Source organism: Canis lupus, chromosome 20 (assembly GCF_048164855.1).
Source record: "Canis lupus baileyi chromosome 20, mCanLup2.hap1, whole genome shotgun sequence".
In the NCBI taxonomy this organism is placed as follows: Eukaryota; Metazoa; Chordata; class Mammalia; order Carnivora; family Canidae; genus Canis; species Canis lupus.
Window position 1 is genome coordinate 38278892 of NC_132857.1, and position 23895 is coordinate 38302786.

The following is a 23895-nucleotide window of genomic DNA, read 5'->3' on the forward strand; positions in this document are numbered from 1 at the left end:
GTTAATAGTAATTTATAAGTACAATCATAAAAATAGTTTTTAGAATGAATTATAAGGCTAATTGTAAAGATAACTACCTTAATAATTAAATACAATATAGCTAAAGGAAATACACAAAATGAAAGTTCATAGAGGGTCTGGTAACCTAAACTGCACAGGTATGAAGGTATGACTAAGAGAGGAAAATGCTAGGGATGGGGCATTCCACAGATTTCACCCTTTTCTCCAGACATCAGGAATTACAAAATTGATCAGAGCACTTTTTCAAGACGAAATAATCTTTGCTTTGAAGGATATTAGTAATACAATAAATTATACAAAAGTCAATTACACTCAGTAAAATTCTTCTATTATGGGTGAGATGTTTAGTAAACAAAACTCTTGTGGGAATTCGATGAAAACCTCCAAGAAAGTAAAATCAGCCTACCACCTCATTATCATGGAGCTTGCTGCTGTGAATGAATATAATAACTATGAATGAGCCTATGAAGAAGGGATTGCACAGTTGCTTTCACTGCTGTATCTCCACTCTATTGACCGTATTTGGCTCATATCAGGCACTCATTTTGCACATGATTGTGATATAAGGAAGGAAACATCCAGAAATTAAATTTTATATGAGACTGTTATCTTGGGGTTGGGAATTTCAGCTAAGGAGGAGTTAGATAGTAAAGAATACTTTAATCAGAGAAATTATATGCACAAGGACCTTGAGGCAAGAAAGTGCTTGAATACTTCATGTAATTAAATAAAATGTATATAGTTAGATTAGAGATACCAGGAACATGAGGCTGTAGAGGAAACATGGGTCATATCCTGGAGGGTCTTTTTAATCATTTTAAGAATTGTGTGTTTAAGAGTTTGGGATTTTTCAATTATTTTAATCAAGAAATTTTATGTTGTCCTGTTAAAGTATGAACTGTTCAAGGTATAATTTCAAAATTTAACAATTATATCCTGAAGTTTAAAATACTTTTGGTGCCAGATATGATGAAGGTTAATGCATTAATTTCACTCAATGTGTAATTTTATTTAATGTAAAATAAATTAAAGACATCAAGCCATGCAGATAGGCTTCTAGAATGTGAATCTCTGATATTTGTGGGTCACAGCTAAAGTTAAAATCTACAGTCCCTCCCATAGAATTGTAAATATTGAGAATTTTGCCATAAACTGATTCACAATTTATATTATTATTGTCACCTAAATGAATACTAAATTCAAAAACCTAAACACAAATATAACTTAAATAGTAGTTGCTGCAATACTTTACATATTGAGCACTAGAAATCTGAAGGGTTTTCCACCACTCTAGATTGTAAGTCTAGTTTTAATGATTATTGTCTTGCACTTGAGAGATAGCTAAGGAGGTGCTTTTGTTCATTTTTAAAAGACAATGAAAGTACCTATTTTTAAACAGAATCACACCAAATTAAACAAAGGCAGTTTCTTGCTATAATCATAGCTTTTAGCAAACTATTACAAGTACTTAATCAGTTTTTCTTGCTATAAAAATACATGAAATTTGAAAAGAAGAACATACTGAACAGCACATCTAATTTTGGTGTAGCCTCAAAGGGTCTCAGTGTCTGCTTATCCCTCTTAATTTAAATCACATCCTTTCATTACATAACTCCTCATGAAGAAGAGTGGACAAGATTCCAGGTTTAAAAATCTAGCTAACCTGGATCTAACTCTTGGTACAGCCACTTATAATACCTGTGTAACTTTAGGGATATTTCTTAATCTCTCTGAGTCTTGGGTTTCTCATTTATAAAATAGAGGCAGCAATATTTTAATCAGTCTTACTTTGAGTTATAGAAGGTAACTTTTATATATTGCTTAACCCCTCACTTATCTATCATATATAAGCATCTAATAAATAATCACAGTTATAAAAATATTGGATTTCTTAATCTTCTCTTGATATTTCTTAAAAACTTCAGCCCCTAGTCATGAAGACTGACTACTTTTTCATGTTTTCTTTCAGTTTATATTTATATTTTCTGCAGGTAAAATTTCCATGTGTAAATTCCTTGTCATCCTACAACCTACTGAGAGCACGGTCAGGTTTTTTCCAGCAACATGAGGTAGAACTGAGGGCTGCAGACCCGAGATTATCTTAAAATAATTCTTAAAGGAAGAGATGAGAAGGAATACAGTAGAAGCTGATGAGATGTGGAAACAAATCTTTGGGACAGGGATAGATACAGGGTGTTTGGAACTGAAGACAGGAGGATAGAAGAGTGAGCATTGGGCAAAATTTGAATGAAATATAGGGGAAAAATTTCAGTGAAATAGAAAGAAATGAATTCAGATATCCATTTATAGTTTTTATTCCTAATTTATGATTGTTGCTAGGTCCCATAACACTGAAAACCAGGAACAAAAATTGTGTTAATGGGAAAACAAACTTCCCTGACATTTCAAATGTCATTATTACTTTATCAAATCTATCTACATTTCATAAAACTATTTGTGAATTCATAGATACTTACATTCATATGGCCCTTGCTTATTATATAGCATCATTTGATAAAAACAGAATTATAAATAGCATTTATTCAGTTTATAAAACACAGACTATAAATAATATTTATTCAATTTTAAATATATACAGATAATTTCCATAAGCTTTTTGGAATCTGCTAAAATACATCTTCTATAAATTGGTAGTTTACAGTATTATACTTAGAAGTCATTTCCTATGGCTTCCCTTTCTGCAAGTAAAAGGATGGTCCTTGCTGAATCATTCATTTTCAAATCCTAACTTTAAAATATTTTTTTCCAAGATAATGAAGTATGTGTAAGTAAAAGTGGTTTCTCAGAAGGAGTCTGAAAATCATAGAAGAGAGAGTATACATTAAACATTTTCTTAATGAATCAATTTGCAATTAATATACTGGATGTTATTTCAGGGAGTGATACCTCATAATTTATTTCATTTTACAAAACAGATCTTAAATGTACTTTCGGGATATTAGAAAGTAAAAATTGCTCATGCAAATAACATTTTGCTTAAGCAAAATGCTTAAAAGTCACTGAACTTAGAATAGTAGAAGAACTGGCAATAAGATATCTTTGATGTGATAATACAATATTGGGACAAAACCATTTTCCTGATTAGATTTTAAAAGATTAGAAGGTGAAGAAAGATTGAAATCACACATACTAATTTGGTTTAGAAAGCCTGGAGGAAACAATGTCCTTCATGTTAAAATTCAAATTTTAAATTAACAAATGTTTCATGTGAAGATAAAAGTAATTGGAGAATTTCTGACCATGCACTTGAAAGTCAGACAACATTTCTATTGCTCTTTGATGATGGATTTTTTATGGTTTTTGTTTGGTATAATTTTATCAGGATTTGTGATTTTATGGCAATTTCTCACTGGATTTGATGTTGAGGGTGAAAAGATTAATTGGTGCTCTACATACAGCAAGAATACATACATACATAAGAAAAACTGGCAATTTTGTACACTGTTTTGTTAAAGATACTTATTACCTTAAATTTAGAGAATTAATCTCACTTCTCGGAGATTAATTTTTTTCTTGCTAACAGTTATAGATAAAGGTAATGAAATTTCTGTTTTTCCTTTGGATGGTACAGCCTATTCAATCTAATTATAGCACAGAAATATTTTTGTTAGGCATAACTCTGTGGCTTTTACACTAGCAGGCAATTTTAACGTTTGTATCTTCAGTTCACTTGTGAGCTATGACTAACACAGAGATAGTGTATGGTAGAAAGGTTGTTTTACTTCATCAGACATTTATCCTCAAGTGCATTCATGTATCATTCATTCAACAAAATGCTAGCCAAACCACTGCCATTAAATGCAAAGAAAGAAATAATCAATAGGTGATTTACTGGACTGATTAAAGTCATTCAGTTATTCAACAAACAACCCTAGCTAACTGTGATTGTCAGCCTCCAGGACAGTGAAAGAAGACAATAAATTGTCAGGTTAAGTCACTAGGTTTGGGGGGTCAAAAACTAGTTTGAATGCAATAATAAACAAAGCATGTATTTTAATATGCTCCTAATAGGACTTAGTTAAATATATAATCAAATAATTCTGCTTCGTGAATACTCAGGAGATTATGCGGCCTCTCTTTGAATAAATAGATATTCAGCATTCTTACCTGTAACAACTGAACTCTGAACAATGAACTCAGAGCACATGAACAATGATATTTTTGTCTTTTCCTTCAGGTAGATGGAAAATATTGAGATGAATTAGCTTTAGTGTTCATACTCATATTCTTAGCTGCCCTTCTCAGGCAAGGTCTTATATTAAATTAGTAAGAATAAATAGGACTTTTCTGGTTTCCAGTTCCGCATATCATGAGGTTGGAAGTCACCACTGTCCTAACAAGTAAAAAGCTGAACAGGTGGAAATATCAACAACTCTTCTTAGACTCTTAAGAGAGAGGGCATAGTGCAAACCACTGCCCCCAGTGTTGGAGAGACAGGTAAATACAGAAAGTTGAGGCTTACTAGAGCAAAGACTCACAAGCAGAAACCATGCAGGAACCAGAGCTGGGGTAGAGAAACCTGAACTGTAATTGATAAATTTCTGGAAGCTCAGTGTGAACCACTGGAAGTAGAGCCTCTTAACTCACAATGTGGTACCACCAGGACATCAGCCAGGTTTTCTCAGTAAATATGAGAGAAGAAGCCTTTGGGGCTTGCAGGAGGGGGAGGGAAAGAAGCCATTTTTGAAATATACCAGAGCGCTCTGTTCTTTTTCACAGGAATCTGGTTAAGCAGAGCCTAATCTGCTAAAGTATTATCTGAGCCTAATTGACTTGGGGAAGGGAAATACCCAATTGCAGTCCACTCCACCTGTCCTTTCCATCATAAGGGGAGGAGAAAAAGAAATTGGGAAATAGTTGTCAAGTTCCCAGTCCAGGGGTATAAACTCACAAAGATAGTGAGACTTCATCTCAGGTTACAGAATGCTTCCCCCATCACACGTATACATCTCACCACCACATTACTAAAGGCCTATTTAGAGTGGTAAAAGGTCTTTTTATCCAGTACAGAACACAATGTCCAAGGACCATGGAACAACTACAAAATATATAACATACACTCTTAATAAGAACACCAGAAGGGAGAGAGAAAGGATCAGAAGAAATATTTGAAACAATAAGGACTAAGATTTTCCCCCAAATTAATGTCAGATAGCTAGGAAACCCAGAGTACATTTTTATTTCTCTTATTATTAATTAATTCTTCATTTTCAAGTCTGCTTTGTCTGAAATTAAAATAGCTTCTCTTGCTTTCTTTTCATTAGTGTTAGCATAATATATTTTTTCCTTCATTTACTTATAATCTAAATGTGTCTTTATGTTTAAAATGGTTAATTGTAGACAACACAGAGTTGGATGGTGCTTTTCAATTCCTTTTGAGACTTTCTTTTACTTGGTGCATTGGACCATTGACTTTCAAAGTGGTTATTGAGATAGCTGAATTAATATCTATTATATATGTTACTATTTTCTATTGGGTGACCTTGTTCTTGGTACCTATTTTTGTTGTTTGTGTCTTTTCTATTTGTGTGTGTGTGTGTGTGTGTGGTTTAACTGAGCATTTTATATGATTCCATTTTTTCTTCTATTTTATCCTATCAATTACATTTCTGTTTTTGTTTGTTTGTTTTAATGATTGCCCTATCAAGTTTGCAATACACATTTACAACTAATCCAAGTCCATTTTTTAATAATGCTATACCACTCCACAGGTAGTGTGAGTACCATAAATAATGAAATAATTCTATTTCTTCCTTTCTGTTCCTTGCATTTTTCCTGTCATTTCACTTATATATATGTGTTCATGTATGCATAAGATATACACATAGCTTAAATAATCAAATAACTTGTTGTTATTATTCTGCATAAACTGTCATCTGTTAGATCAATTAAGAATAAGATAAACATTTTAATTTTACCCATATTTATTCCCTCTTTGATGCACTTCTATTATTTATGTATGTTCAAGTTACTGACCTGTATCGTCTTGATTCTCTCTAAAAAAATTAACATTTCTTGCAAGGCGGGTCAATAAAGTGCCTCAATTTTTATTTCTCCTCGAAAGTGCTGGATAATGTATTTTATAAATGTCAATTATGTCCAGATGATTGATAATGTTGTTGAGTTCAACTATGTTCTTAATGATTTTCTGCCTGCTGGATCTGTCTATTTCTGAAAGAGGGGAAGTGAAATCTCCAACTGATAGTGAACTTGTCTATTTCTCCTTGTGATTCTACAAGTTTTTAGCTCATATAGTTTGATGCTCTGTTATCTGGTGTATACACATTAAGGACTGTCCCTGTAGTATACAGCATCCAACTGAGGATCCACACTTTTCACAAGCTTACATGGATCACATTCTGGGCCACAAAACAAACCTTAATATTTTTTTAAAATGTAATTTCAACTTGCTGACATATAGTATAATGCCAAGTGCTCATCACATCATGTGCACTCCTCAATAAATTTAAAAGAAAGGAAATCATACAGTGTGTGCTCTAGTACAATTGAATTAAACCAGAAAGCACTAACAGAAAGGTAACTGGAAAATGTGAAGACTAAACAGCATACTTCAAAATGACATAGGGATTGAAGAAGTAATCTCAAGAAAAATTTTAAAATACTTTCAAATAAATAAAAACCAAAATGCAACATATAAATATATGAGAAGCAGTAAAAGGAGTACTTAGAGGGAAATTTACAGCATTGAATGCACATATTAGAAAAAAAGATCTAACATAGGTAATGTAGGTTTCTATCTTAAGAAAGTTTAAAAAGCAAAAAAAAAAAAAAAAAAGGAAAAAAATTAAAAAAAAAGAAAGTTTATTTATTTATTTTTTTTTTTTTTTAAATTTTTTATTTATTTATGATAGTCACACAGAGAGAAAGAGGGAGGCAGAGACACAGGCAGAGGAAGAAGCAGGCTCCATGCACCGGGAGCCCGACGTGGGATTCGATCCTGGGTCTCCAGGATCGCGCCCTGGGCCAAAGGCAGGCGCTAAACCGCTGCGCCACCCAGGGATCCCAAAAAGAAAGTTTAAAAAGCAAATTAAGTCCAAAGAAAGCAGAATAAAAGAAATAATAAAAATTAGAGCAGAAATCAGCCAAATTGAAAACAGGAAAATAATAGAAAAAAATCAATGAAGACAATAGGTGATTCTTCAAAAAGATAAAAAAATTATAAATATTTTGGCTAAGAGAAAAAAAAGAGAGGAGACACAAATTACTAATATCAGAAATGAAAGAGAGGACATCACTACATATCCCATGTAAATTAAAGGATAATAAGGAACACTATGAACAACTCCCCATAAATCTGATAACCTAGATAAAATGGACCAATTTCTTGAAAGACACAATCTGCAAAAACTCATACAAGAGGAAATATACAAGCTTAGTAAGCCCATGTGTATTAAATAAATTGAATCTATCATTATTAAACTTCCAAAATAGAAAGAAAAAAAAAAAGCCACCGGGCCCAGATGGGTTCACTGATGAATTCTACCAAAAATTTAAGGGAGAAATATCTACAATTTCTTTCAAAGGATAGAAGCATAGGAAATACTTCCTTACTCATTCTATGAGACTAACATTATTCTAATACCAAAGCCAGACAAAAACATCACAAGAAAACTAAAGACCGATATCTCTCATAATCATAGATGTAAAAACCTTAACAAAATACTAACAAATTGAATTCAATAATGTATAAAAAATTAAGAGAATTATACACTTTGGCCAAGTAGAATTTATCTCAGGTATACATGGCCAGTTCAACTTTGAAAATAAATTAATATAATCCACAAAAATCAACAGGCTAAAAGGAAAAATCACATAATCATGTCAATAGATGCAGAAAAAGCATTTTGTAAAATTTAATACCCATTCACAATAAAAAACTCTCAGTAAATTAGGCATACAGAAGAATTCCTTTCCCACAAATAAAGGATATCTATAAAAAATCCACAGTTAATATCATATTTAATGGTGAGAAACTTGGGGTGCCTGGGTGGCTCAGCAGTTGAGTATCTGCCTTCTTCCCAGAGCGTGATCCTGGAGTCCCAGGATGGAGTCCCACATCAGGCTCCCTGCATGTAGCCTCCTTCTCCCTCTGCCTGTGTCTCTGCTTCTCTCTCTGGGTCTCTCATGAATAAATAAATAAAATCTTTTAAAAAATGGTGAGAAACTTGAAGTTTTTCCATTAAGATCACATATAAGGCCAGGGTTTTCCCTCCAACCATTTGTTTTCAACATCATGCTCAAAGTCCTTGTTAATACCACAAGTCAAGAAAAGGAGAGAAAAGTACATAGATTGAGAAAGAAAATATAAAGCTGCTTTTATTTAAAAATGACATGACCATCTATGAAGAAAATCCAAAACAACTGACAAAAACTTCCTGAAATTAATACTTGATCATACCAAGTTTGGAAATTACAAGGTTAATATACAAAAGTCAATGCTCTCCTATATGCCAACAGTGAACAACTGGAATTGAAAATTTAAAAATATACCATTCATATTAGCACCCCCAGATAAAATTCTGAAGTATAAATCTAAAAAAAATGTGCAAGATCTGTATGCAGTATAAAATAAAACTCTGATGAACAAAATCAAAGAAAATCAATAAATGCAGAGATATTCCATTTCATGGATAGGAAGATTCAATATTGTCAAGATATCAGCTCTTCCCAAATTGACATACAGATTCAATGCAACCCCAATCAAAATTCCAGCTAGATATTTTGTGGATATTGACAAACTAATTCTAAATTTTATATGGTAAGCAAAAGACTCAGAATAGCCAACATAAAATTTTAATATTATGAAGAAGAACAAAGCTGGAGAACTGAAACTATAAAACTTCTAGATTTACTTTAAGCTATAGTAATTGAGATACTATTGGTGAGAGAACAGACACACATATCAACAGAACAGAATGGAAAGCCCAGAAAAAGACTACCATAAATAAAGTCAACTGATCTTTGACAGAGGAACAAAAGCAATACAATGGAGCAAAGATATTTTCTTTGACGAATGGGACTGGAACAACTGAATATTGACATGCCAAATTAAATAAATAATAATCTAAATGCAGAACATAGACTCTTCACAAAAATTAACTCAAAATGGATCGTAGGCTTAAATGTAAAATGTAAAATTTAGAAGACAACATAAAAGAAACCCTAGATGAACTTGGGTATGTGAATGACTTTTCAAATATAACACCAAAGACATGATCCATGAAAGAATAATTGATAAACTGGACTTCATTAAAATTAAAAACTTCTGACTTCTGCACCATGAAAGACAATGTCAAGAGAATACAAGTCATGGACTAGGAGAAAATATTTTCAAAAACACATCTGATAAAGGGCTGTTATACAAAATATACAAAGAACACTTAAAACTCAAGAAAAGAAACCATATTTAAAAATGATGTCAGTGAATTTAACAAACAACTCACTAAAGATGTTATATGGATGGCAAAAATGTATATAAAAAGAGGTTCCATAACAAATGTCATTATGGCAATGAAAACTAAAAGAACAACGAATACCACTATACATCTATTAGAATGGCCACAATTCAGAACACTAATACAACCACAAATGCTAACAAGGATATGGAGCAATAGAAACTCTCAGACAGGGCAGCCTGGGTGGCTCAGCGGTTTAGCACCGCGTTCAGCCCAGCGCCTGATCCTGGAGTCCTGGGATCGAGTCCCACGTTGGGCTCCCTACATGGAGCCTGCTTCTCCCTCTGCCTGTGCCTCTGCCCCTCTTTCTCTGTCTCATAAATAAATAAAATATATTTTTTAAAGAAACTCATACATTTCTTATGGGAATGCAAAATGGGACAGCCAATCTGAAAAACAATATGGCAGTTTCTTATAAAATTAAACATACTCTTACCATACAAACTAGTAATCACAATTCTTGCCATTAACCTCAAAGATCTCAAAACTTTTGTCCATATAAAAATCTGCACAAGGATGTTCACAGCAGCTTTATTCATAAGTGTGTAAACTTGGAAATAACCAAGATGTCCTACAGTAGGTAAATGAATAAACCGTGGTACATCTAGATAATGGAATATTTTATTTAGCATTAAAAAGAAGCGAGCAATTTAAGCTATGAAGAGAAATGGAGGGACATAAAATGCACATTACTAAAAAGCTACATACTATATATTTCCAACAATATGACCTTTTGGAAAAGGCAAAACTATCGACTACAAAGTCAGTAGTTGACAGGGGTAGAAGGTACAACTGAATTGGTGCAGCACAGAGAATTTTCAGGGCAGTAAAAATATTCTGTATGATATTACAATGATGCATATGTCATTATACATTTGTCAAAATCCATAGAATATACAACAATAACAGTGAACTCTAAGATAAACTGTAGACTTTGGGTGACTATGATGGGCTAATGCAAATTAATCAATCCTTGGTAAAAAATGTGCTATTTTGGTGAGTGATATTAATGGTGACAATGGGGGAAGTTCTGAATGTGTCAGGCTAGAGATTATATGGGCAATTTCTGTATATTCCTCTCAATTTTGTAGTAAACCTGAAACTGATCTTTTTAAAAAAAAGTCTTAAAAAGAATAAATAAGATTGTTTAAGACCAGCTTTTCCTGGGGACACCTGGGTGGCTCATCTGATTTTGGCTTAGGTAATGGTCTCGGGGTCCTGTGATTGAGCCCTGCATTGGGCTTCATGCTCAGTAGGGAGTTTGCTTGTCCCTCTCCCTCTAACCCTTACCCAGTCGTGCCCTCTCTATCGAATAAATAAAGTCTAAAATAAATCAACAAAACAAACAGCTCTTCTCATATAAAGAGAATTAGAAGAGCTAGTGAGGAATCCCTATTCAATTCTGACGTTGACCAGAAGTAGCTAGAAGGGTAAACATCAAAGTAAATTGTGTCAGTGTTTCAAATATGTCAGAATATGAACGCAATTGACAAATTAATAATTATCAATATTGTTGAGTAAAAAGGCACTGTTCTAAGGAAGCCAAAAGGAAGAAGATGAAACTATCACTACTCATGAGTGGAGAAAGTGTATTTTTAGACTAAAGTCTGTTGCGATTTATCTGTATTTACACCAATTTAGACACAACATTTGGTGTGTGTTATGGGGTTTAATTTTATTATTTATTTTGAGGTAAGTGTAGATTCATTTGCTGTTGTAAGAAAAAATACAGAGATCCCATGTACCCTTTACCCAATTTCTTTCAATAGTAACATCTTTCAAAATTATATTACAATTATTATTAATAATTCCATTTTGATGTATCTAGTTATTATTCACAAAAACTGTTTTTAACCTTCATCTTATCCCTAAATATCTAAAGGCATGAAATAATAATAAGAGCAAAGGAAAAACTAATAAGTTTAATGAATTGAGTCTTTTATTATAATTCAACTCCATTAATATTCCAGCAAGTGAAAGGTGCAAATTTTAGGATTAATCTCATCAGGGAAATATGACAAATCTGTTATTTGATTCAAGTAAAAAGAGAACAACTTGTTCACCTAGCTTATCATAATATCTTATTCCCAACAGACTCTTATTTCTTCTTTATTTTACTTTTTTTTTTTTTTTGTCTTGGAAGAAAGCTACCCTACAATGAATTGTAAACTATAGTTAAGTTTAAAGTTAAATAAGTCATGCGAAGAGCCATTGTATGGTGTATAGCCATAAACCACAAACTAATTGTGCAGTAAATTTTTTATTATATTTACTTTATCACATATTTTATCCTTCTCTCAATGTCTCTTTCCAACCATCTGTCAAGCAAGAGTTTTTTTTTATCCACTTTATTATGCTACCTTTCACTTATAATTAAAAACAACCTATGAGGTACACAGGATTTGTAGTGTTCATATCATTATAAATATGGATTTCAGAATTGGTCCCTAAAGAGCTATGTAAGAATGAATGGATTGGTAGATAGGGGTAGGGACATAAGCAGATAAAAGGACAGAGTGATATCACAGAGGGTAGATTTAAAACTAGGCTCTTCTAATTCTTCTCATCCATTGCCCTTCACTCTCTGAATGTCTTACTTTCCCAATATGCTGCCATTCTACAATGGGAAGGAAATAAAGAGTATGGATTTTCTAACACTTCAAAATGCTATACACAGGAAAATTATGATAATAGAACACCATCGTCATCATCATTGTTGTTGTCATATCATCATGATTGATATGATTGGGATGAACTCACTTCATTCTCAAAAATATCCCCCAAATTGTAGAGAAGAAATCCAAGCACAGAGACAATAAGCAACTCTCGCATATCCCCCATAAAAAGTGTCAATATATCCTCTATATTCCTCTTCTCATAACTTTCCTTTAGTTGCTTGGTGAAAATTCAGAAAGTCCTGTTGCTCAGGACTTGTAATTGAATTGTAGTTCCCAGGTAATTGTGACTGTAGTCCTGTTCACTAACCCAAGTGTAGCCATGTGTTTTTCCACTCGTGAAGACACACTGCTTGCCTTCACTGGAAATTAAAGTGTAGTAGCATTAGTGAATTAAGATGTCTAAATAATGATTCCTTATAAATTGGATCATCATCTGTATATACTGCAGATTTCAGTATGCTCTGTGATTCCAAGCACAGAAGCAATAAAGCAATGATTCCTTTCTTTGGCTTACCTGAGCATTTTATAGGAATTCCATTTTGATATACCTATGGTGTCTTTCTAATGATGGCTACTATAAATTCTTTATCAAGTAATATCTTAATGTTGGCATATTTGATTCTTTTTTTAAATTTTTATTTATTTATGATAGTAACACACAGAGAGAGAAAGAGAGAGGCAGAGACACAGACAGAGGGAGAAGCAGGCTCCATGCACCGGGAGCCCGACGTGGGATTTGATCCCGGGTCTCCAGGATCACGCCCTGGGCCAAAGGCTGGTGCCAAACTACTTTGCCACCCAGGGATCCCTATTTGATTCTTTTTTATACTCATTTTGAAAACTTCCTGGTTCTTTTTTTAAGATTTTATTTTTATTTATGAAATACAGAGAGAGAGAAAGAGAGAGAGAGGCAGAGACACTGGCAGAGGGAGAAGCAGGCTCCATGCAGGGAGCCTGATGTGGGGCTCGATCCCTGACTTCAGGATCACGCCCTGGGCCAAAGGCAGGTGCTAAACCACTGAGCCACCCTGGGATCCCCATCTCTTCTTGGTTCTTAATGTGACAAATACTTTTCAGTCGAAACCTGAACATTTTGTGTATTATGATCTTTTGTGTATTTGAATCTTATGTAAACTTAGTTTTAGTGGCTTTCTCTGTCATCATTTGACAGATCAGGGGAGTGTGCCTTCATACTCTCATTACTGTCAAATAGGGGTAGAAGTCTGGGTTTCCTGTTTGATGCCCATCATTACTAAGGTCTTGGATTTCTTTTTACTGCTGAATGGATGTGGGAATTCTATTTCTAACCAGCTGGAAGAGTAGGAAAGGACTTTGTTATTGTTTCCCATGTTGATTTACTAACAGGGATGTGGCTGATGTCCTTATAACTGTTGGAGGTGATGAATGTCCTCACTCTCAACTAGGCCTCTTCTAGAAAGAAAAAGAAAGAAGAAAAGAAAGAAAGAAAGAAAGAAAGAAAGAAAGAAAGAAAGAAAGAAAGAAAGAAAGAAAGAAAGAAAGATAGTAGCAAGACAGTGGGGCTCCTTACTGCTAGGTGGAGGCAGAAATTCAGATTCTCTATCTGGTCTCTGCTGACACCACAGGATAGGGCTTCATTACTGCTCAGCAGGGATGAGTGTTCATACTCCCTACTCGTCCTTCACCGATACACCATGTGTCTTGTATAAATTGATGAAAGTAGAAATTTGGGCTCCCAGTCAGTCTTTGCTGGTGAGGTAATATATTGAGGCCACTGATGTGTGGGCGTATGCGTGTGGGTGTGTGTGTGTGTGGTGTTTGTTGGATTGGAGCCATTATTTTGTGAATGCTTTGAGTCCTCGTAGGCTACACTTTTCTTAATACTTTGGCTAGAGAGAGCAGGAGTGCTTTAGCACAGTTTTGGTTTAGTGCCTATTGGTGTTTCTAGGCTGTTAGCTTCTAAGGCACCATCTCTGAGTTATATTAGGTAAAGAGAAGAAGCAAATTCACTACCATCATTCTTTCCATTCTGGGATCCCTGATTAGCCTGGTTTTCTTCTCTCCACTTCTTAGGGTTTCATTATTTTGGTTTATATATGATGTCCTAGGTTTCTAGTGCTTATCTGGAAATATGGAAAAAATTATGACTGTTCTATTTTTTCTGGAATCAGAAGTCTATATCATTTATATTTAACTATTTTTACATAGACATCAAAATAGCACCTACTTAGTAGCTAGATTATGCAACATAATAGGTTGTTCTAATCAGCAGCAGATAATCCGGTAGCAGTATGCTAATGAAGAGACAACTCTCTAGGGGCAGCTAATATAGTATAATATAATATAATATAATAGTATAGTATAGTATAATATAATAGAACACAATAGAATATAATATAGTGTGATAGTGCTGTAGCCATCATCATCTCTGGTAAAGAAAATCTCTTGACAACTTATTTATGAGCATGTGTTAGATTTTTATTACAATATTATTTTGAAAGAGAAAAGACCCCTGATAGGCTACCAAAAATATCCGTTCTTGTTAGGACATTTTTATAGGGGAAATAATCATTGTTAGCTAGAAAGGAATAAAAGAAAATCTGGTGAAAGTTACTATATCTTGACTGACAGCTCGGTAGGAGTATAAACAATTACTCCATTATTTTCAAAACAATCTTATTGGCAATAAGTTCTTCCAAAAATCACTTATTTTTATCAGGAATGATAATTTCTTTTCAGAAGAAAGTTGTGAGTCATAGCCCCAAGAATTTCCAGACTGTATTGGGGATATCTTTTCTTTTTATACACGTGTCAATACCAGAAACCTTTCTTATTAATTCAGGAAAGATTAGGAGGAAAAAGTCTTAATTAGGGAATATATACCTTACTAAATAGCTTAAAACTGTTAGGATTTCCAGATACAATGACGATTTAAGAGAGTTTATAGACATTCTGACTTTATTTGAACAGGACTTGTGAGTCCTCTAGCCTCTTCAACTTTGTCTACTTGACTTGATTTATAACGACCCTGTGTTGAGCCACCTACTTGAAGAATCTCTTACTTGCCTCCATCTGACTACTGGTCACTCTAGAACTGGCTCTAGAACACTGTCGTAATTATCTAGGGTCATTCTTACATGCAGGGTGTTTTGGAGTTCTAAAAAGATTGAGATTGGAGATCACTGAATTTACACAATGGTTGTAAAATTGGGTTTTCCCGGTTTTGTTAAAAAGTGTAAGTAGAATTTGGGTCTGACAATTTTGTTATCATCTATCAAAGAAGCTTATGGGGGAGAAACTAGTCTTACACACGAGCAAATATTGTTTACCATCTATAGTTACCAGAAGTATGCAATAACAGTGCATTCCAAATTGTCTCAGTTTGAAACTGTATGTGTAACAAAGCGTATTTTCTGTTAATTAAACACTGTGATATAATTTTGCTTAGGGAGCCTATCTGAAATAACAGATTTTTCTAAGTGTTTTGAGACCAGGGAAGCTGTATCACCTGACAATATTCCATGATTCTAATTACCTGGGAGGAATCTCATCAAAATTTTTATTTCATACCACATCTGTTTAATGTTTGTAGTGTTTCATGTTTTTAAAAAGTTATGCTCTTTTTAAAAAAGCAAAATACAGTGGCAACTTTCTTACCTACCCTGATATTTTATACTGTGCATTTACTGGCAAACTTCCTAATCAGTGATCCAGAATATTTGTAACCACAAACTCCCAACATAACACATTTACCAGTAATATTGCTCAGGCTTGGGCACCCACCATTTATATGTCTAAAAGCCACATTAAAAAAAAACAAACACATAAAAACTTGTAAACTTTTTTTAACTTTTCTTTCCATCCATGGCTTTAGAGATTTAGAATCCTCAAATTATTCCCCAATGCATGGAGTGGATTATGCTTTTTGTAATATGTTACATTTGATTAATGCTAACTGCACAGTAGGACCTTTCAATTTATTTTAATTTATGCCCTCATATTGTAGGATATTATAAGTTAACCTCTACCAAAGTGCAACTTCAATGTAGCAGACTGAGCATTTCCAAAAGACTTTCAACAGCAGTTATTTACCTGTGACTATTTCTGAATCCATTAAGGTCCTAGGTCATTTACGTATGAATGCAAACCATCCTCAGTTCACATAGCCAACATTCATCAGAAAGGAGTCTAAATCTGTTCCCGGGTCCCTCTCTTTGGGCAACAAACTGTTTAATGAAATGTGATGTTTTATGACCAAGCTATAGGCCTAGGAAAGAATGAACGTGGCCAAACTTATAGTTTAAAAACATAAACCCTTTTCATATAACTTACTTTACTCCTAATCACAGCTAGATCTAAATCTTTAATTCAGGATTAATAACCTAGAAGTATGAATTCTTCCTAATTCTGAAGGTACTGAGAAACAGAACAGCCAGATCTGCTTCGAATACTAATCACTGGCACCTAATACAGTGATGAGTGTAAATGATTTCAGTTCCAATCTAACTAAAAATGACCAAAGCTATATGGAAAATTAATTCACTTAGCCAGAGTCCAGAGATAAAGCGGCTCTAGAGTTGTTCATCAGCAAAATGAAGTCATCAAGAACCCAGCTTTTCCTTCCACCTTTCTCTGTCATGCTTAATGTGTTGGATTTTTTCATGGGTAAAACTGCTATTTTATTTCTAAGCATCACTTGCAGACATGACAATATTTTTTTTTTTAAAGATTTTATTTATTTATTCATGATAGTCACAGAGAGAGAGAGAGAGAGAGAGAGAGGCAGAGACACAGGCAGAGGGAGAAGCAGGCTCCATGCACCGGGAGCCCGACGTGGGATTCAATCCCGGGCCTCCAGGATCGCGCCCTGGGCCAAAGGCAGGCGCCAAACCGCTGCGCCACCCAGGGATCCCAGACATGACAATATTAAGTGGACAAATGACCTGGTTTTTCTGAGGTGTCCCTTTTTAAGAGTTAATATTTCTTAGAAATTCCCTCAAACAATGTCTCTTTTTCTTACATTTTATAGCTCACAGGCCCTCTCATAAATTAAGTATGAATAGATACTTTCCAGGATTGAGTACTTTCTCTGACAGGTGCTTATCTCAACACAATCAGGGTTTTGATAACAAGGGATTTCGGGGGGTACGTGGCTGACTCCATTGCTTAAGCATCTGCCATTGGTGTAGGTCATGATCCAGGGTCCTGGGATGGAGCCCAAACTGGGCCCCCTGCTCAGCAGGGAGTCTACTTATTTCTCTCCCTCTCTCTCCTTGTTCTTTCCCTCTCTCTCTCTCTCTCTTAAATAAGCATTTAAATAAGATTTTAAAAGAAGGGAGTGAAAGAAAGAAAATTAATACCTATACTGGGAACATCACCATGTAAGCCAAGTATTTTGCGCAGCTAGATTTTACAACTATCGTGGAGAAAGGCTAATGTCCTACAATGTTTCTGCATTCCCTATTTTCCCTTTGAGTGTCTTTGTCATACAAGTGTCTTACCAAGAGAATCAGCTTCTATTAAAAAAATGTAATTCTAAAAGGTAGATGTGAAAGCTGGCAGACGTGAATCCCTTTCAATTATCCCTGGTCTCTATAGTTCTGACAAACCAATTATATGCATTAATTATTGAATATTTTCAGCTTTTGGAATCAGTTTCATTCATATGTCTAGCCAGAGAATACTCAACACCTCACATACATCAGTCAAGGGGACTGGTTTAGGGTACAATTTCCAAGGCTAGATAGTTGCTACCGGTTTCTACTCTGATTTTCTATATTATCTTCTCATTTTCACTTTATTTTTTATTTTTTATTTTTTTATTTATTTATGATAGTCATACAGAGAGAGAGAGAGAGGCAGAGACACAACAGGCAGAGGGAGAAGCAGGTTCCATGCACCGGGAGCCTGATGTGGGATTCGATCCCGGGTCTCCAGGATCGCGCCCTGGGCCAAAGGCAGGCGCCAAACCGCTGCGCCACCCAGGGATCCCCTCATTTTCACTTTAAATATAATTGTGTATAGTTCCATTATGTGTGTAGAGATGTAATAAGTATAGGAAATATATATAGTAGGCAAGGACAAGAAGAATAGGCATCGGGAGTAAGTAGAAGGGTTTAAAGTTAACAAATACTTGTGTTTTTCATCCCTCCCACACTCTGACTCCTCTCAGTGTGGTCTGTGGCCCCAGAAATTGCTAAATGTCAACAAGGAGAAGATACAGAAATTGAGAGTCTGCCTTTAGAAACACATTGCAGCAACATCTGAATAAATCTTCCTTTTTATAGACCAGTTCTAGGTCTGTTAAGGTAATGTTGTTGAACGAATGTGCTCAATCACATGTAGTGTGAACAATGTATTGTTTGGTCTGTCATGAGTTGTAAACTTAAAAATTAAAAAGAAAACCAAAAATTGTCTTCGGGTACACAAAACTTGTGAAGCCTTACAGTATAACGCTTAACCTAAGAAAACAAAGGTTCCCTTTACTCTTAAGTCGAGGATCTATAAGAATGTGTTCATGAATTAAAAAATGAATTATATAATAGTAGCTATAGGTGTAAGGCATAACACAGCACAAGTCATTTTGGAAATAATGACATAATAATGACTAATAATGAGTTAGTCACTCAAATGTCAAACCAGTTGTGTTTCTTCCAACCTCATGACAAAGTATTTTCAAAAGTAAAATTATTTTCAAAGTATTTTCACAAGTAACATGAGTAACTATATATAATATACATAATAATACATGTGAGTACCCCTAAAGCTTTTGTTTCAAGTTTATGAGGTAGGTCTTTTCTATGTGACCAAAAACAGACAGTAAACAATAAGAAAAAACACCTCTCTGCTTATACTTGTGGAAACCAAATCTCAGACATGGTTGAAATTTAGCTAAGGTTTGAATTAGTAAAATCCTAATTAAGAGAATTAGTGATGGAATCAAGTTCCAAAGGCCAAGCTAGCTTCCTAGGTGCTGAGAAGCATCCACAAATTATGAGTGCACAAGTTTGTGATGTAACTTATGTGGGTTAGCAAAGTGAGAAAGGGAAGGTGAATTACGGAAATTTTTTTAAAAAGGAAAAAAAGAAAAGAAAAAGCATAGAAAGATATATAAGGACTGTTCCATCCTAAATTTATTTAGGGCAGCTTGTAGATCTTGGAATAGTAGACACATGAACCTTTTAAACAAGATAAATTATTACATTAATGAACACTGAAAATACATATCTAAGATTATAAGTGCAGGTATTGTATGTGATTTTTATGCCGTTTTCTTCTGTATTAGGCATGTATTATTCTGTAATTTTTTTAAAGTTCTTAGAAGTATAAATCAGGTTAACACACAAAAAAGGAAATGAAATCCCAATTTTATAAAGAAATATATGGGAAAAATAAAAAGTCTGAAAATCTCTAATATTTTTAAGGGTGCAAAAATCCAAACTCTCATGTATTTTAGATAGAATTTGTGAACACATGCAATAATTTTAGAAAGTAAAATGGTAATACTTGTATAAATATGCACTTTCACCAAATCATATCATATTTGGGAAGCTTTATTATTCGAATTAAAGAAATATAAGATGTATACATATATATTTAACATACTTTTATAATCTGTATAATCATATATAATATACAGTTTTATAATACATAAATATATAATAATAGAATAGAATATATACTATATATTCTATAGTCCACTTTATACGCAGACACACATATAAATATATACACATATATATGTTTGTGTGTGTATGTATATATATATATAATGGAATTTATTGCAGCATTGTTTGTAGCAGAAAAGGATTAGCAACCTAAATTTTGAACAACTGAAGAAATGGTTGAATAAACTGGAGAAACTAGAAAAAAAATGAGCTAATTCTATATGTATTAAACTGAACAGACATTCTTTATGTATTGATCCAAGTTACAAAATAATGTGCAAAAATAAATTATTTGTGTAAACAAATCTTATATGGGTGGATTCATGTAAATGCCTAGGTATAAATTTAGACAGACATGCTGTAGTAAGATGTGGAGTGATGAAATTTTCCTGCTTACATCTATTAGCTCAGAAGTAAAAGAATGGTGGGAAACAGAGTGGGAAAATTGAACAAATTTCTCTTTATACATTTTTGAAAGATTTCCTTTGTCACAGAAAGAGCATGTTTCAATCAGAGTTTTTGCTCATTTTTATCTTAAAATAATTCTAAACTCACAATGAGTCTGCAAGTTGTTAATTGTTGTAATATGCAAAATGTAATTTGCAAAATTGTAATTTGCAAAATCTGCAAAATTGCTAATAATTTGACAGTATAAATGCTCTGTATGTACATTTGAATGCACATGTGCACACACATACACATATTTCCTAGGAACAAATTGCCTTCTTATATATCTGCAATGATAAAAATCAGAAAATTTAACATTGAGACAAGGGGATTACCTACACATGGCCCATATTCAAAATTTACCAATTTCTCCAGTTTTATCTTTCACAGTATGTTTCTCTATCCAAGATCTGATCCAGGATCTCTAATTTACATTAAATGCCATATCCAAGTAGTCTCTGATGATATAGAACAGGTCTCATTTCTCTTTGTCTTTCAAGACACTGGTATTTTTGAAGAGTACAGGCCATTTTTGTAGAAAGTTCTAGAACTTGATTTGTCTTATGTTTCATCATGACAAATGCTGGCTATGCACTTTTTTGTCAGGAAAGTGACACTTACGGAGTTAACTTTGATCCTTTGGTTAAAATGCTGCCTGCTAGATTTCTCTACCATCAAGTTATTATTTTCCCCTTTAGTAATAGTTAATAGTGCAGTAGGGAGATATTTTAATGTTATGTAAACATTCTGTTCCTCAGTAAATGCTCACCTACTAGTTGTAATATCCACTGGTGATTCTTTGTTACCTTAACAGTTGCAAAAAGTTGACCTTACAACTCCACCATTTATTTCCTCTACATTTATTGATTGGTGTCCAACTATATATTTTTTTTATTTCAATAATGCTCTAATAAAGAAAATAACAGCAAGTGGGATAATACTTTTGGAGGCTACTGAGGATTAACTGGGCTTAGGTGAGGTTAGTGGTTGGCAAAAACAAGCCTTGGATGAAGCTTTGGCTCTAACAGGGTGCATTTCAGTACATCTGTTAACCTTCCATGCCTTTGTCCCATTTCTGCCAAAATAAGGTTAATTACTGCAAAGGCACTATTGAGAGTTACGATTCTATGAAATCTTTTGGAATTGCTTCATTTCCAGGAATTCTTCCACTGGAAAAAGTAGCTCAAATTTAAGAGCTTTGGATGAACAAAGATGGAGGCAATTTGGCTCTTTACTATGCTTCAGTGGCCATGACTTCTCACATGCCATTTATGCACAAAGGAATGTGATTCTGAGTAACTAGGGTACTGTATAATTTTTCTGACAATTGATCAAATTATAGCTTTTGTACCAGAGCCAAAACAGTAATATGGAGACAGGGGCAATGTGAACATTTAAATATTTGTTTTAAAATATTACAGTGATTTTTCCCCCCACTTCCTCTATGCTTTTAAAGATTGAATTGCATATAAAGGAAGCATTTGCTGTGAAAAATAAACCTCCTCTTCATGTGAAGGATAATAATAAAGTGAAATTACACCTCAAAGGAACATGTCTTGTTAGCAATAAAATTTAAATTATCATCCTACCAAAGAGAAAGCGGATGCTTCACATAATCATACAACTGAAAGGAATCTTAGACATCATGAGGTCCCACCTCTTTATTTCAAAGATGATAAACTGAAGGCAGCTAACATGAATCATTGAAGGTCATGGAGATGAGAATGCAGATTCTTTTGTCTAGCCCATGCTGTAGGCAAAGCTTAATTAGTATAAGGTTCCAGACACAGTAGTCAGGGTAAACATATTAAGCCCTTTCTTGAGTAGTATGATATAAAATACACCAAATATAACTGTCCCCCAAATTATTCCACACCCAGATGACATTTTTTTCTGAAATTCTAATTTTTGAATTTTATCTTATGAAGATTTATTTCTATAATTCTTTCAAACTCATATTTTTCTATTAAATCTTCATTTCATGAACTGAGTCTTCTTTACATCTGCTTTATCTATCTATCTATCTATCTATCTATCTATCTATCTATCTATCTATCTATCTATATCTATCATCTATTTATCTATCTATCTATCTTCTATCTGTCCATGTGTTCATTTATTTTTCACTATAATCCCTATGCTGTACTTTACATCCCTGTTATTTATTGATTTTAATATGTACTTGTCTTTATGTATGCATTCATTTTTGTATGTTTTTGTTTTTTCATTTTTTTCTTGATCAGACTCCAAAGCTTATTTATTATTTTGGTTTCTTCAGAACAATAATTTTGGGTGATTTTATTAAATCTATGGTTCTTCTGTATTTTAAATAACTATATTTTTTGTTTTATTTGTATATTTCTTCTAACTTTCCAAGTTTTACAGTTTTTTTTCTAAATAGTGTTGAATATATACCCTGCTTGCTTTCATTCATTCTTACATAATACATTGAACATCAAATTATGATGAAACTTTGAATATAGCTTTAATCACATTTCTTACTTTTAGAAATATACTAATCTAATTGTCTTACAGTTTATAACATGATATTGGTTAAATATTGGTGTCAGACAGAATGAATCCTAGCTCAGCCAGTATTTCCAATTTGTGCTTTAGAGAATTACCTTAATATTGAGCCTTTTGTTCTTTTTTGTTTCTTTTTAATATTGAGCCTTGATAGCATCACTTTCAATGTTGTAATCTTGATGGTAGACATGCTAACTCTATTTAAAAGTGTGAACTCTAGAAGTTATTTAAAAGCATGAACTCTAGAACTGGATTGCCAGGATTTGAATCTGACACTTCTTAGTTTTTAGTTCTGTGATCCAGGGCAATTTATATAACTGCTCTAATTGACAATTTGCTTATCTGTAAAATCAAACTGACAGTAGTACCAAACTCACAAGTGTAAGTTTCAAGTGTGTCAGTATAGGTATAACACTAAAGAATATTATAATAGGCAATTACACACTAACTAGCTATTTTTATGATTAAATTTGATAGTCCATTGAAAAGTTTACATCACACTGCCTATCATGTAGCAGATGTTCAGCAAATATGTTACAACTTTTAATATTATTAATCATTTTTCATATTGAGCATCTGGAATTTTTCTTTTGTTTTACCTCCCTCCTTCCCTCCTTCACTCCTCCTTCTTTCCCTCTCTTTCTGCCTCTCGCTGTTTCCTTTCCTGCCTCCTTTCCTGTCTCTTCTCTCCCACTCCCCAATTCCTTCCTTTTCTTTTTTCTGTCCTACCTTCTTTCTTTTGCTAATTCTCTATCCATTAGTGTATGATTAAAACAGAAAAACTATAATAAGTGTCATGAAAAAGGGATTCATCATGGGGATTAGATACAGAAAATCATGGAAGCTGGTGAAGATATTCATAGAAAGTTAGTGTTGGTGTACCAGAAATCAGTATAGATCAGTAGAGCTAGCAGTCAGGAAGAAAAGATGGAAGTAAAGCAGGACAAACTGCATGACTGAAGACAAAAAGGAATCCATAAATACCAACTAGAATTTGTATCCAGTACTTATCAACTTTAACCTCAGCAGCAACCAGGAGGTTTTCCAGGGTATGCTTTGTATTCCAGACTTGCTGACCCC

The 23895-nt window shown here is 33.7% G+C and overlaps 2 long non-coding RNA genes across 20 annotated transcripts in view; one reads left to right on the top strand and one right to left on the bottom strand.

Moving 5' to 3' along the window:
* LOC140611880 (uncharacterized) overlaps positions 1 to 23895 on the bottom strand; it is a 224129-nt gene that overhangs the window by 70724 nt on the left and 129510 nt on the right. The gene's annotated exons all lie outside the window — the stretch shown is intronic.
* The window catches only part of LOC140611882 (uncharacterized), a 36792-nt gene continuing 28220 nt past the window's right edge, over positions 15324 to 23895 (top strand). Inside the window, exon 1 of the long non-coding RNA XR_012013159.1 lies at positions 15324 to 15410. This is a non-coding gene — a long non-coding RNA (uncharacterized lncRNA). The remainder of the gene's footprint in view (positions 15411 to 23895) is intronic.